This window comes from Coloeus monedula (assembly GCF_965178545.1).
Source record: "Coloeus monedula genome assembly, chromosome: 3".
In the NCBI taxonomy this organism is placed as follows: Eukaryota; Metazoa; Chordata; class Aves; order Passeriformes; family Corvidae; genus Coloeus; species Coloeus monedula.
This window is the reverse complement of record NC_138783.1, coordinates 92,725,859-92,742,876: the sequence shown is the minus strand read 5'-3', so window position 1 is coordinate 92,742,876 and position 17,018 is coordinate 92,725,859. Positions and strand designations below refer to the sequence as shown.

The 17,018-nt window shown below is 40.7% G+C and overlaps 1 protein-coding gene across 1 annotated transcript in view; it reads right to left on the bottom strand.

Annotated features, from left to right (window-relative positions):
• Positions 1-17,018, bottom strand: part of SH3RF3 (SH3 domain containing ring finger 3) — a gene marked incomplete at its 3' end in the record, with an annotated part of 243,865 nt that overhangs the window by 64,538 nt on the left and 162,309 nt on the right. The gene's annotated exons all lie outside the window — the stretch shown is intronic.

The window sequence follows — 17,018 nt, the reverse complement described above, 5'->3', positions numbered from 1 at the left end:
ACTTTTTCTGCAGAATGTATTATGGCGACTTTCTCTCAGTCTCTGTTGCACGTGCTTGGACGCACACATATACATGCACACTTATAATTTCTAATACACATGGGTTTAAAAGGGACCACCTGTAAAGGGTTTCAACATATTTCTCTTTTAAGGATGAGTGGGTACAGGAGAGAAACTGTTGTCTGCACTGGCTATCCCCACGTGGGAGCAAGTATGTTCTTTATATCCCAATGTGACTTAATGAACTACAGTTTCAATGAACAACATTATGCACCTATTTACATACCCCAGATAGGATGAAGAGTAAAGAAAATCTACTTCTTGTCCAATGTGGGTGATAACTAACTCTATGTTTAGTCCAAATATAAAATTATTACTTTGGATTTTATTGTTGTTATTATTATGGAACAAGAGAGAAACATGGGAAATTTAGGTCAGATTTAAATAATTAATCTTTACGACATCTCCCTTGACAAATACGCCAGTGCATTTACTAATCCATGTTAGTAGCAAAATTATTCTATCCCAGTTTAAACTTCCAAGGGACACTGTGATACACCATGGTCACAACAGCAGCTCCTGGGTTGTGGTGTTTCACTGATAGTGGTGTCTTCTGTAAGATGGAGGACAATTGTGCTATTGAATACTCTTTCTAGTAATTTAGATCTGGGAAAGGGATTAATTTCTGACTGACATCTGCCTTACCAAAGAGAGGACCCTACTATGTGGCTTACAAATATACTTCAGCATGTTCTTGATACTGTGCAGACCAAAGTGTTACTAATGTGTAACTAGAATGTCATTCTTTTCTAAATAAGAAAGGATTGCTTAAATCTCAGTTTTACACACGGGATTCAGTATTTTGATAAACTGAAGCCAATCTGCACCAGAAAGTACACTTTATTAAGAATTTAATTTGCTACAAAATCTCTTTTTTTCTATCTTTATGGAAACTATTAGCTAAAGAATGGTGCTGTTCAAATACAGGTGTAAGATCAGAAGATATAGAGAAGAAATACAGGTATAAGATGTGAACCAGTTTTGAAAGCAAAAAGTTACAAATTCCTACAAACCTCTGCATACCTAACACAAAAGAAAAAATTGGAAAGAAAAAATATCATGCTCAAGTTTTTAGAAAGGAACCACTGAGCAGAACAGAAATTAAAATTAAAATTATTAATAAAACATCTTCACAATGTCCCCCTGAAAGATTGAAAATACTTGCACCTAGGGACTGCTGATTTTTATATTTTACAGTTCATAAATATTGAGAGGATCATGCACATCCCTATTTTATGCCTTGCGGAGACTTTGGCAACTTGCAGTTCCATATCTGATTTTGTGATTAAAATAAACAGTTTGAATTTATTACTGCGTTTTCACTTCAGAGTAGGTACTTTCAGGAAATACTAAGTTCATATGCCCTCATTAGAATAGTTTGCTATTATTATAATTTATGTTCTGAAGCACAGTGAGGTTATTAAGTAACTAAGGGCATACCTATACAAGATTTTTCTGTCTCTGCTGGGTTCCTGAGAGGACTCCATCTGTAAAAGCATTTTCAGACCCAAAAAGTAGTCTTTCAGAAAGATAAAACAGCTTTTCCTTACTATTATCCCTCCTGGCAAATGCAGCATACAATCTTTCTTCTGCAGTAGCCAAGTAACAAAACAGCCTTTGACTCAAATGGACACTAGGAGGAAGTACATAGTACTTTACCTAATGTTTTACATGTTCTTTGGTAGGTTAGTACAGAGGACACACAGCCATTCCAAGAGCTTACTAATGGGATATTACCAGACAAATTTGTGACAAAGACTCTTTGACCAAGTCATACTGAATGCATCTATAATTTTAATCTTTTATATGTTTTGTTAATTCAGATTTAAAAGTGTTTAGAGAAAGCCTCCAAAGTTCTCCATGGACAGTTTAAATTAATTTGGCAAAACCTACAAAATCCGACCTCAATTATTTATTTAGGCCCCATCTTATGAAGAGCAATTAGCAAGGCACATTTTAAGAGAAAATATTATAGCTAAACCAAAGCATTATTTAATGGTTTTGTGTTAATCTTTAACAATCTACTATTGCCTTTTCTAATTTATTGCCAGGGAGGAACAAGCAAATGTGGAACAGATTTTCTGCAAGTGGTTTATCCATCATGGAAGATAGATTTCTGAAACCCACACTGTGATTGAGAGCAGAGTTATTCCATGCACCCAGAAAATATAAGAAGCACAGTACATGTTTTTGCTTGAACAGATTCAAATGAAATGATAGCTGCAGAAATACTTTCCTAGGACACATCTCAAACTTCAAGTGTGCTGTTCCTCCAGTCATAGGTTGAGGCATTCATCTCATTCTCTTTTCCAAAAGCCTGCTAAATATGTCAGCATGTTCTCAAGGAATGAAGTCCCTAAAACCCTACAGCAGACAGCCTTCCTAACCAGGGTCATACACATACACAACAATGTATAGTCCGGACAAAGCAAGACAATAATTTTTGTCTACAACAAGGGTCTTTGAAAGGCAGCAGTACTTGGCAATCTATTTGCCTATCCTACAAGATCTTTCTCATTTAGCAGCAATGTCACTTCTAACGCACTGAGGGGTTGAAGGAATGCAGCATATTAGAACAGCGTGTGCTTGGACGAGCGTGTCATCATGATCTTGCAGAATGAAAATAAATGATGTGTGCAGCAGAAGTAAACACTAAGCCCTGGGTGGTGAACTGGGAATTTTTTTTCTTTCTCCTTTTTTCCAAATAGTTTTAAGAAGGAAAATGGTCTGCAGTGGTGGAGACCAAGTTTGCTGTATCCCAGAGACATGTGCAGTGTGCTGCAAAGTCTGTTCAGGAGCTAAGCACAGCAAGAAACCTTATGAAAACTAATGTCGAAAGAACTGAGAATGAAGAAAATAAAACTAAATGCAATATCATTAAAAATAGATGAACTCACCAAAAGAAGTATGCTTTCTAGATCCCCCTCCACTTCCTGAAACAATGCTAGCTATTTAGCCTTCAGCTCCAAGTATGAGGACTCTCTTGCTCTGATCTGTCATCTCTGAATCTCTGATATGCTGTGTGCCTTCGATATGCCTAAGGATTTCCTTTTTCTTTCTATCTGTCCCCTATGGACACCCTTTTCCATAATGAGACGCTCATGACTGCACCAAAGCTCCTTTGAAAGCAAGAAATGTAACCAAATACAGCTTTACTCAACATCAGAAAGAGTGGGAGAACACAGCCTATTTTTACTTATAAATTATTCAGAAAGCTAAATAAAAAGTGCAGTCATGAATTCATGGGCTTGATCCTAATTCCTTTGAAGTCAGTGGCAAAACTCCAGCTGCCTTCAACGGTGGAAGGACTGGTGCCCATCTGGCACCAATTTCAGTACCAGAAGAGTTCCTGTTGAAGCTTGTGTGGATTTTACTGACAAACTATTTTTTCATCAAAAAATGAAACTCATTGGAACTTAAGTACTTCCCAGGAACTTGCTTGTTTTGACAAGATGTCCATCAGGAAATTGTTTCTCAGATGATGTTTCTCAGCTAAGACAAGAAATTACCAAAGCCACAGTGCTTTAGGAGTTCAACAGGGTACTTGGACTCCTGGCTGAAAGTCCCTGTGTGGGGGAACAGCCATGGGAGACCTGAAGCAACACTGACACTTTCCAAATAGAAAGCCACCAGCTTTCTGGGTATACTGAGTATCCTTCACTCTTATTCTTGTAAACTGGAAAACCTTAGTGACTCCTGCCCTGAGTCCAGGCACCATGAGGGAAGAGGTTGATGCTGCAGAAGTGTGAGCAGCCTTATGCTGGGCAGCAACCTCGGCAGGGGACCTGGATGAATCAGGAGGCTTTCAGAAGCAGTTCAGATGATGTCCTCATGCCTCACTGAAACCTGGCAGCTGTATGAGCCCTGTATCATTACAGCCAGTTACTGCAAGGAAGGGAAGCCCTCTGAAGCACCTTTGTGCTGAATCTAGAAACCCCTTCACTTGTGAAAACTTTCAGTGTGCCAGCTGTACCAACAAACTTCAGCATAGACTAGGAAAAATAGTTGAGATCGTGGAGCAGAGCTGTGTGGATCACAGGTAAACTATAAGAATATCTTTAAAAAGAGGCAAGTTTTGTGTTTTCAGAGTTTTCAGGCAACTTTCTACCTCCTTCCTTCCTTAATGTTTAACAAGGCTTCTGGTGCTATTGCGTACTCAAGTGATCTACAATCCCCATAAAATTATGAATTAACTGAAAACTGACAAGTTAAATACCATGAACTAGGGGCACACAATGTCTTCAGAGTTAATGCATACATCAAGCCTGGGAATCTTAAAGCAAATGGCTTCCAAATTATGGTGTGAGACCCCAAGTAATTATAAATGGGATTGTGAACCAGGAACAGCATGCTCATGTTGGTGCAGAGACCCTTCTCTTCCTGATAGCTGCACCATGCACACATGCTACCAGACATGATATTGAGCCCTTTTGCTCATTCTCTCAGATTTGTTCATGGAAATATAGTTCTTGAAAAAGCTGGTTTTGGAATGATCAGGATTGTGTGAAAGAAGCAACTATACCATGTCTTTTTTTAAGGAAAACACTTGCTCCCAGATTAACGGGACGAAAGATGAGGATGAAAGAAAAAACCAAACATATTTTTGTTGAAGTCCTTTATAAATTCGATAAAAAAAGTGTTCTGGCAGGTAATGAGAAAAATACCTACACCATCACCTCACATCATCAATGTTACCTGCAGAAAGCATGAAGTTGGATAAATCTTTGAAGCTCTTGGAAGCTCTTGGAATTGCAGCACAAGGAGCACATGGGAAAACCAAAGCAATTTTTCGAGTACTGCAAGGCTTTGCCTACCCTGAGCAAGCAAGGAGTCTTTGTTGCAGTGATTTACAACTTTGTGTAGAATAAGAAATCTTGTGCAATCGGGGAAAATTAAGTTTTATCAGCTACAACTGAAGATTACCTGTGGGGAATCATATACAAATAAATGCATTGTACTCTGTCTCTGATAAAGCAGAAATGAAGAATGAAAGCAAATGCCAAGAATACGTTTTGGTACCAAGGTATACACAATTCAATTTGGAACCAAGGTATACACAATTCAAGCAGACATTAGCACTAAAGGGTTGTGATAAACAGCCTTTGCCCTGTGTGTACTATATTTATAGACTTTTTTTACTACATAGAGTTCTGGCTTCTGCTTCCCAGATACAAGACAGAAAAGGACTGCTGGATGTGGTACAGGGCATTTGCAATAGTGTGACGTCCCCTGGGTCTGTATAGTTAGATTCTGAGTGCATGGAGCTCCTGCTACAGCTGGCTATAAAGCAGGGTTGCTGGTTGGGTGGAGAGTTCCTGCACCAGCTCCAGGGTCACACTGTGTGTTTCACTGGAAGCAGCCTACACCAATGGATGTCAGCTATCTGTCACAAAACTGCTGTGTCTTTGGAGAGATGCATCCAGCCTTTGGGTTTACTATTTGCCAGCTGGGGTGAAAATATGAGTCAGGACATATTGTGCTGCTGTTTCACCAATCTGTTGGATGACTCCCTAGAGGGGGAGTTCTGAGATGTTTCTCTGAAATGGGAGATGAACTATGTGTGTTTGAAATGGGCAGCAGCACCAGGATACACGAATCATCTGTGTGACAGGGAGACTGGTCTTCTTATCTATGCACATAGATGAAAAAAAAGGAATTGTGCTGAGAGAGACATGACTTGACAGCCTGAGTTTGTGTCTCATAGTTGCCCTATCCTGTGGTTATTACAGTGCAAACTCTGCTTGGAATTGCCTGCAATTTAAAGCACCTTCTTCCCACATAGATGTGCTGATGCCTGGTACAGCAGCATGGCTCTTTTTCCTCAGTGGGAGCATTAATTTGCATCCTTTTTTACTCTATGCAGTGACCAGCTATTTTAAAATTATTTTTACACAACCTTCTATTACCTTGGAGACCTCTATACTTCTGTCATACTGCTAAAAGGAGGACAATGGATTGGGATGGCATTACAGGGCAGGCTCTGTGGCATGTGACATATTGCACACTTCACAACAGGCACATATCAGTTTTTTTGGAAGCCTGACCGGTAAGTGAAAGCTAGTCTGTAAAATATGAAAATATGTTTTCTGTGCTATATAATGATGCAATTGGTTCACAACCCCCTCCCCCCCCCCACCTTGTGGAAGAAAAATCTGTCAAGAGTGAACTGTGATGAATTCCCTAAACTCTGCAAATTCTTGACTGAAAATGGCAGCATTCAGCTTCACACTCATGGCATGACTCACTGCCCGTCACCTCAAAGAACCATTTATAGACCTCTCTGGAGAACCCAAGATGTTAAAATATGATTGGAGACAAGGCTGAGGTCTGAGTCAGAGGTCTCTTCATTGACTTGCCAACAGCTGCAGTCAAAAGTACATTGAACTCTCTGGATATCAAACTAGAAAATGTTATTTGTTCAACTTTTTGGGTTTAATTTCTGGATTAGGGTAAAGGGCACATACCCAGTGCAGTGGAATCATGCAGTGAAGCAGCTAGTGCCCTTGTCTCTTGTACACTCATCTAGAGCTGGATCAATGTTCTGGTTTCTGTCCAAGCCTGCTTTGCCACAGGTGTCACTGCTAGATAAGAAGTGTGCCATTTCTTCAGCACCAATGAGCCTGGAGCAGATCTTTTAGGATGCTCAGGCACATGTGTCACATTACTGCAATAAAGTACAATGATTGCCAGCATTAGTCACTTTTATGACATCCATATGCAAATGCTGTTTATGTTAGTATGCTACAAGTGGAAGGAATTTGGAAAACCACTGCTCTAGGCCATGCTGTTTGAGCTCTGAGATAGCAAAATGAATGGGCTAGCAAAAAATCTGCACAGTAGGAAATCTTTCTGAAAGTGCAGAACACTGGAGGTTTTTTTCCTATTTGCGGAATTACTCAAGCTCAAATATTTTCCTAACACATTCCTTTCTGAAAACAGACTGCCCTGCATTGCACCTACATTCCATAGGCAGAGAGACAACTTGTCCCAAGGAAATGGAAGTTTTACAAACTGTGACCATGTCATGTGATGCAGTCACACAGAGACATTTGTTCATACTTTTATTATTTTTGCCATTAAATGCTGAAAAGCTCCCCCTACACATCAGAATTCCATTGTGAGAAGCATTATGTAAACACAGAGTAACAAGACAGCTCTTGGCCCAAAGAAAGTACAATTTAGGATGAGGACAAGAGACAATGTATAGTTATAGACAAAATATACAATGCAACACTCTTATTCACAAGATGGACAGAGGATTTTGTAGAACATACATCTTATCTAGCCATCCCAGCCAAGAACAATTTTAGAGAAGAATCTGGAGGAGCAATGCTGATGAAGATGTTTGAAGTATTCATCACAACAGTGAAGAACAGAGCACTATGGAAGAAAATTGGGATTTAAAAAACTGACAAAGTGATTGCCATAGCTGTCATTCAGTAGTAAATAAAAGACAGGAGGCAGAGAGAGCAATGAGTAAGCAAAGGCTTGAAAGTAAGGGTGAGTTGTATGGGCTCTAGAGGACAGAAAAATGCTCCAGAGAGAAAGAAAGAAGTAGCAGCAGATGACCACATCAGACTGTCATGAATGAGGCACATCTGCATTTGCTAAGGATGCAAAAAGGATATAGACATAATCAGGGTATGACCTGGTAAGAGTTCGATCTTTGTGAATGCTCAGCAATCAGACTGGACAAAGACTGGTAGAACTGCCAGCCACATGGATGAATGGAACCATGCATGAGGATGTGATTCCCAGTGGCAGTGTCTTTATTACTTGCCATGAAAGTACATTGATCCCTCTTTTACCAGTGACCAAACAGAAAGTAACACACCTAACTGTGTACAGTGTGCACTGAAAATTCAGGTATGTGCTTAGTGACAATTGCTCTGTGCAGAGGCAGACCTATGTGTCACTGTGGTGTAGAGCTGCCTTTGCTTTGACCTTAAACTCAGCCCTCAGAAGTGCTTTTGTGCCTTCAAGGACCCCCATATGACAAAACCTTGTGGTTGAGACAGAGCATGACCCTAAGCAGTAACCGGTGTGGGTTAAACCATGACAGCCCCTCAGGTGCTGTAGGGCAGAGAAGTTCAGTGCCAGTACCAAGAGCTCCCAGATCTTGTCTGGCCTGGGCGATTGCCAGGAATTCAGTATCAATCATCTCTCTAGCTCTTCTTCCACTCCCATAGTTCATATTTTGAGGGATGGTAAAACCATGCATCCACCAAATCAATATAACCACACATATCTCTTCCCTGAGCAATGCACCTATGGAAGCAAAAGGCTTTGGCTGGGAACAGGCAAGTCTAAGCACTAGACTGGAGCAAGGAGGGAAGATGCTGAGGACATTATTTGTCAAAGGTAAGACTCGTAGTCCTTCCTCCTGGGCTAGGAAAAAAAAAGAAAAAGGATACAAGAGGAAGTAATGACTGTAAATTCTTCACTATGTTGTTGAGGCTGAAGCAGATCAGAGAAAAGGGATCAAGGAGATGACCATCAGAGAGTGCTCTCCCTCTTCTGCATGGTTACTTTCTTCTTGAGAAACAGAGCTGCCTCTTCCCTCAGTGCCATCCCTCTAGCCATGTGGTAAGAGGAGAATATCTCCAGCATGAGTCTATCACTGTCTGAATGCTCTGGCACCTCTCCTGCTTTGTCCCAAGGTTTCCAGAAAAATTCTGTTACAGAAAAATTCTATTATAGAAAGCTCTCTCATGAAATTTCCTGTCAATTTGATTCAATTGTGTCTAAACAGATCGGAAGACTTCAAAGTCAGATTTAGAGCAGGACACTCCCTCCAGCCTCACTTAAGCAAAAACTAATATTATTAACCTGGTTTATGGAGTATCTAGTATGCTTTGTCATAAAATTATAACTTAATAAAATAATTAGGTAAGTAGAGGGACAGCCAGGAGGTAAAAGAGGTTGCTTGCACAAAGTCCCGCATTCCTCATCTCACCATTTTGGCGTGATGGCTGAGAGCACAGTGCAATGGCAGCAATCACTGCAGGATAACTGTGGGTGGGGGTTGCTGCCCCTCACAGATATGTTTTTCTGCAGTGTGAGATGCCACATGACCTCTTTTTCCATTTTCCCTCTTTCTGCCCTGCATCAGCATGGATGTTCATGTGACTAAGCAGCAAATGCCATGATGAAACAGGTATGACTGGAAATTAAAACAATGACTCCAACTTAAATGAATAGCTTTCAACAGGGTGACTTCCCTGATTCATCTCAGCACGCAGAGATATCTGGTAGTCCTGGAACATGGAGGGCAGAAGGAAAGAATTGTCACACATGAGGTAAAAGCAGGACAACCCCTTTGGCAGCAACCCTTGCTTTTGTCAGATTAAAGTAATGCCAGAATTACACTCAAAAATGGTGCAGCAGGAGATAAAATAAACAGTGGCTGGTCTGCTTTGCAAAGAAATAAAGTAAGCAAAACCAATGCAATTTCTTCTACAGGATAGACTAAACACAAAAGGATCAGCCTTCAGGAGTCCTGTGTGTTCTAGAGAAAATCTGGAAAAGATAGAGATTCCCAAATTAATTCCAACTATCTTCCCGTTTCTGATTTTTGTTTTTAATTTGCAGATTCTTCCTCTAGTCTTTTGAATTTAGTTCTTTCAATGTTCAGCTCTAACACCTAACAAAATGTCAGAGGATTTCAGACTTAAACATCTGGTTTTGGCACCGTTAATGACATTTTTAGGCTAAAAATCAACTTCATCTGTTATTTTTATTATTTGAAGCATGCATTCAGCATACACACACACTCCCAGATCTCTTTGTGCCTAGAATAAAAATAGTTTGACCATTCCAGCATCTGTGACAATAAGAAGTAGAGAAAGAGGTAAAAACGATTTATCACTACATTCTACCAGGAACCTGTTATTCTTGAAACTACTCTTCTTTAAAAGTTCAAAAGGTCAATCTCAGACACATTTATGACTATTTACCATGGTAGAACAATCATAAAATCACTGAATGGTTTGGGTTGGAAAGGACCTTAAAGATCATCTAGTTCCAGCCCCCCTGCCACAGGAGAGGTGCTCCGGCCCTCTGATCAATTTTGTGGCCCTTCTCTGGACTTGTTCCAACAGGTTCACATCTTCCTTATGCTGGGGTCCCTGGAGGGGGGGTCTTGTGAGAGCAGAGGGGGAGGATCACCTTCCTCGCTCCACTGGCCACACTACTTTTGATGCAGCCCAGGATGCGGCTGGATTTCTGGGCTGCGACTGTGCACTGCCGAGTCATGTTGAGCTTCTCACCCACCAGCACTTCCAAGGCTTTTTTTTCTGGGCTGCTCTCAATCCATTCTCCATGCACCCTGCACCTGTGCTTGGGATTGCCCTGACCCAGGTGCAGGATCTTGCACTTGGCCTTGTTGAACTTCCTGTCCAGGTCCCTCTGGATGGCATTCCTTCCCTCCAGCGTGTTGACCACACTACACAACTTGGTGTCACCAGCAAACTTGCTGAGGGTGCACTCGATCCCACTGTCCACATCACCGACAAAGGTGTTAAACAGCAGCTGTCCCAATACTGACCTCTAAGGAACACCACTCATCACTGCTCTCCACTTGGACATCAAGATGTTGACTGCCACTCTTTGAATGTGACCGCCCAGACCATTCCTTATCCACTGAGTGGTTTATCTGTCAAATCCATGTCTTTCCATAGTACTTATGCAACATGCTATCCTCTGAAAACAGATCAGAGAGGGCTCTAACAAGCACTCCCTGGCAATTCCTTTTTGGTGTCACTCTCATCAGTTGTCCCTCCTGTCCCTCTGATGGAGGGCATCTTACCCACCACTGGCACAGCGAAAGATAACATGTGCTTCCACCTCTTCCAGGTCCTTTCACAGTCTGGGCTTTTAATATTGGACTGACTTTTCTTCATTGCTCCCAGCATCAGTGCTGTGGCAGACACATGGAAACATTCTGCTCTTTGCTCATGGGGCTGTGGCCACCAGCAAAGGGGCAGAGAAGGCAGCCAGTTTGCCAGGGGCATCTTCCAAAACCCTCCTACTGACTCTTCATGTCTATATTTGGATTGAAGGTCTCCACTCAGAGTTTTAAGGCGCCAGGAAAGCTTCCCAAGAAGGAAGCTAATTAAGATGTGCAACATGCACTAACAAGGACACTAGGAAACAAAATGAAGAATGCCTGTGTGAGAAATAATGAAATCCGGATCCGGAGGTGAAGGGAAGGGCTTCCACAGGGAAGGGGCAGCAGATGCAAAACACAGTAGGCCAGACCCCAGTCAATTTGCACCAGGAAGGATGACAAACAGGATTTTGCAGGGGAAGTTCTGGAAGTTCTTCAGTGGATTGTGGCTAGAGACCAAAGTCTTGTTATCAGATCAAGAGCAGAACACAGTCCATCTTGCTTAGATACCGAGGTACCTAATTTTTGGCATCTAGGAAGTAGCACTTCAGAAATGCCCTGTACAGATATAGAATTGATATACATAACTTTGAAAGACTCAGGAAATGGGCTTATTTGCAAAGGTTGTGTGCTTAAGTTGGTTGTGCTGGAAACCTTTTTTTGCTATAAATTGCTCCAGAGTTATTTTTACAAAATACGGTCTAGGAACTTCAGATGTTACTCATAATTAGGAGGGGTGGGCGGGAAAGATATTTTTGGATATGACAGCTGGCAAATTTCTGGTTTAACAGGCTCTGAAACAATAAGAGGTGATAACAACTCAGATCTGGTTTTGATGGATAGAAATACTGGTCATAACATATAAATCTGAATAATTTTATTATGAGTTCATTCAAGTGAAAGTAGGCAAGAGTAAAATCAAGAGAAGACCTGTAACTAAAACTGTCAGTTCTCAAAAGGCAAATTTTCACAACCTACAGCTATGTCTAAATTTACATGCTGGCTCTCACCACAGCTCACACAGATCTCATAATTGTCTGGGCTGGAGGATGACTCAAATATGATAGTACTCCTACCTAACTCTGTATGCAGGCTTCCCCTCTGTGGCACCCACCTGAGATGAACTTCAGTGTAAACGTGGTGTTCCCTGATGAAGAAAACAGAAAGCAGCCCTGCTTTGACTTGTCCAGACACAGCCTAAAGGGAGTGAGTGACTCGAAAAGGTCTACAGAGCTGAGTTGCTCAGCTAGTCCAGGGGAAACCTGACATTTATGTCAAAAGGTAACAGTGCAGCTCAGTTTTGTATCCTGAAGATGGAGGAAAGTGTAAGAGAATCTGTATGAATGATCACTTTATGAAGGGTGCTAGAAATCAACAAAGAACTTAAAAGAAATCAGTCAAATTAAAAAAAACAAATTTTCTGCCCAAAGTCATGCTAATTTACATGTTACATAGGAAATTAAATCAAAGAGCATAAGGTTCTTTATTTATAGAAGCAAAAGGGAACATAAGAAATCAAGCTGTTATGCAGAAAAGATGGGCCACAGATTAAAAATAATGTGTATATATAAATAATATATACCTAATAGACAAATAGGTATTTATATATTGTAATATGTTGTATATTTAATTTTCTTCTCACCTTTGACAGCTAATACTCTTAGTTTTACTGACTAACATCATATTTATTTGAACTTCCATGGATTATTTTACTTTGTATGCATGTAAGAGTACTTTAAATCAATGAGTTTTATTCATGGATTGATATGAAAGTAGTAGTAGGTGGGTAGGTTCTTACTGAGGTCCCTCTTGCAGCCCACAACACAAATTCTGCATGTTTTTGTTTGAATATGAAACATGAGAACTGTATTTTGTACTCCATTCACATAGAAATCTGATACTGAGAAGTATCTTGGAATATTCTACAATATTCTATGCAGGATAAAAACAAGTGGGACCAACTTTTTAGAAGCTATGAAGGTGCAGGAATGAAATTCTTAAAACAATGTATCTACAAAACTTGAAAATGCATATCAATAAAGCTTTTCAACAGAAATTGGCTGAACATCTCTTAGAGCTTACATTATTGTCAGCTTACAAGGTTCTTATTCCATTTTATCTGACGTACAAAAGGAGAGAGAACAGAAAAAAATCAATTGTGATGTTAATGGGTATAATTCTTAACTCATTAGTGTTACACCTACTACTACTGGGATGAATTTGCTCCTCTGAGGTTTAGTAAGTCAGCTTTTCTAAAATCATCTACATTAGTTTCCATCTACCCACCTTTCAAAAGCTTCCATTTTTATTCGCATTAAATGACACTAGCAAGGCTAAAATGAACCATTTTGACAGTCCTTAAAAAAAGAGATTGCCTGTTCTTTTTGAAGAGGACACTGAACAAACATTATTATTTAATGAATGTCTAATGCTTCAGGTGTTTTAGATGGCTTTCATAAAAGATACTGAAAGATTCAGAGCATGCTGCCACCAAGACCACACAAACATAAATGATGGGTCAAACATCAAGGTTGAATTCATTATGAGAGTCCCATACAGACCCATCTGTCCTGCAGCTGAAGGGAGAAACCAAACAGACTGGGGAGAGAGAAAACATAGACAAGAAGTGGACAGGGAAACAATTATTTGTTGAAAATGGTTAAAATAGCTATTAGAGCTAGAACCACACGCACTCACGCATCTGAGTTTTCAAGAATATTACTGTGATGACTGCCACTGAGGACACCAGCACAGTGGGAAATGGCTGATGGGAATCTGCATATAGAGAAATAAAGGACAGAATCTGCCATCCAGACTGGAACTGTAAACCATCTGCATTCATCTGCAAGCTAACTAAAGGCGACCCTCAGCAAAGTACATAGTTATACAGCTAAGGGCCTCCTTCTGCTGGAAAGATGGGTCTCTGTGACACTACTCAGCAACCACAGCTGGGATCCTGGTAAATGTGCTCGGGTTCCCCTGTACGGGTTAAGCTGTTTTAGGATGACTGTGAGATCCCGTGGTGCAGCACAAGACTTAAATGTGATGGTCTGCTCTGCAAAGATAATTTTGGAACGAAAAATCATTGTTTTCTTTAAGAAATGCATTTGGCTTCGGATTTTGATTTATTTTCAATTCTGGTTGAACTCTTTTTAAACAGTGACTTGCAAGAATTATTTTCCCTGGGGAGTCTTCTGGACCTATGCCGCAGGGCACTGAAACCATCGGCTCTGCCCATTCTCCTCCTCCCTCTTTTTCCTAGACCTTCTTTCTACTTTTTTCTTTCTTTTTTGGCTGTGAAGAACAGGAGAAGATCCTCGTTACCCTGCTTCACTGCTCTGTAAAAAGAATTTTAAAGCTCCTAATATTACTTAATCACAGCTTTCAGTGCTCCTGCTGCCATAAAACATTATAACAATGGGTTGGCACTTCATCAGTTGTAATTTGCTGATATTACAGTCACAGTAGCACCCAACATAATTGCCTTGCTCTACCACTGACTCATAAGGCTTCTTGATCTTGGTCAATACTTCTTTGCTCTGGGGGCTGCATGCAGAAATTTTGCTCTAACAGCTCAGATTTTTGAATTTCCAGTTCCTGCCCATCTGAGCAGGATGCATCCCTCTAAATATTCAGCACACCATTGCCCTCAAATTTCACTCCCAGACACTTAAATCTATTAGGACACACTTTATTCTTCATTATTCTCAATTTTACACATTGCAGCAGAACACAACTTTCAAACAGAGGTAATAACAGAAGTTATTAAGAATGAAGGAGTTAGCTTGAAGACAGTAAAATAAGAGGAATTTTGTCAGGGCTTGGAATTCCTTGCTGGTCCAAAACTCCTCCTAGCAAGAATATGACTTCAAACCATACAGATTATTAACAAGATGTTTATTTCAGGTCAGAAGGCACCTTGAGGATCAATTTGATTATGTTGTGGGTTTTTTTCTGTAGACAAATTAGAACACAAATTATTAGCCCAAATGACTTCTACTGACGATGAAGGACAGCAACAAAGTAAGAAGAAACAATTGTCCAAACTCTTCCTGACAGAACACATTGTTTGTGACTCATGCTGTAAAAGTGATCATTGTGAGCTGTGAATATTTGTTCCTTATCCAACTGTAGCTTTTCTGAGGTTGGGACAGGGATGACACTACAGAGGCAGGAAAAAGCCTCTCTGCAAAAATGCAAGCACCCTTGCAAAACACTTGTAAGGAATAAAGAGTAAGATCCATGCCATGTTACACTCATATGGCTGTACAGACAACCAAACATAATGCTAAGATAGAGACTTTCTAAAACACTGCAGGGACAGTGTTTTAGGCATATTTTGATGTCTGCTGTTTTTTTGTGCCTCTGCCACCACAGTCTGGCTCTAAAAGCTGTCTTCCCGGGCTTCCTTTACAGCAGTAGTGATCCTGGTGAAGAATTTGCTAACCACCCCTCCTCACCACCCATTGCAAAACCTTTTTAAGCACCTGCAAAAGCCTTTAGTGCAAGCACCTGTGTGAAGGGTATGGCAGCACATTGCCAGGACAAAGTGTTACCAAAGGGGGCTGCAACAAGGATTATATCCACTGTTTGTAGCCCAGGCATGCTAAACCCTGAGATCCTCAAAGTGACTGGCTTGTTTTCTAATGCTCTGGCTTGCATAGCAAGGGTAAGAGCTCTTGTCTAGGCTGTGGGAGCAACTGGGGACATCAGAGCCTGCCAAGCTGGAATAGACTCTATCCAGAGTGCAAGGCTTAGGATGCCATGTGAAATCCCACACACTTCAGCCAATCAACTGACACAAGTGGAAGGCTACTGTGAGAATTAAACTTTGCTTATTCCACACATTTTGCCAATATTTTGAAAACCACTTAATGGACTTGGACAGATTTGAGGAGTGTTTTTAGATTCAAGTACTACTTCTTTAATGGATTTATTTTATAAACATCAGCACTGAGATTTTCAAAACTTCTTTGGGACTTGACCTGCTGATTCCTTTTAATTTTTAATGCAAAGTAACATCTGAAGCTGGCAACAGCAACGTAACTGTGGAACTCAAATACTTGCATAAGCTCATCTCATATTCAGAACAAGGCCTTCATCCATCATGTGGATGAAATAGGTGGCCGATATTGCAGTCTGGAGGATCACTTCCCTTTGGCTTTACAAACCACTGCACAAATGTTATGTCCATGGCACCCAAGTATCTCATTTGAATAGGCCTTTCAAATCTCCAGATTTCAAATTTATACAGATAAAACATATGTGTGTGTGTATACACACGAATATACACATAAGTGTATATAATTGCACTTATTTTACCTACTCTGTGTGTGTCTGGTATGAATGTATATGCACACAGACATTCCTACTACTTGTGTTCTTGTCCCCTGGTGCTGGCTACCTGGCTGTTTGCACCTCTTTAGAATCTGCAAGCATCGCTGTTCTGATTCCACACAGTGCTACTCCTGCTCCTCCATGGCCACCCAGCATGTCCTAGTGCTTGGAGAACTTCAGCAAGACATTGCTCATGTTCCCTACAGCTGTTCTTCTAAGGTTGTGAGCCCTTCACCCTTCTAGAGCAGTAATTATGGAGAACAGATACCTAGGAGTGGGAGAAGGATCAGGATACTGCACAGTGCGTAGGCAGTGCCAGCCTCCACACGAAACTAGAGCTGGGGAAAGATGGTGAGGCGCAATGGTGGCTGGCTGTGCAGAGGTCCCTAGTTCACTCCTTCTGCAGCAAAATTCAGGACAGTAACACTGCACTTTCCTGGGACAAGAAAAAGAAGGGGAAAAGGATGAAATCTGGGAGAAACCCAGCTTTCTCATTTAATCACAATAAACTGAAAATGTCTCACTCAGAACAGAAGAAAACTAGTCATTAACTTATGCAAGGCAGCTGGTTTCCCAATAATGGCTCCTACACATTCTTGTTTTAATATTGTTGTTCTTGTCAACTGTGGGAATGCAATGTATATTAATGACAGTTTATTCCAAATTGGTCATTGTCAGAGTTAATAATTAGGTAGTCAGGCACTAATTATGTCTGTTTTGTCTCCAATCACTA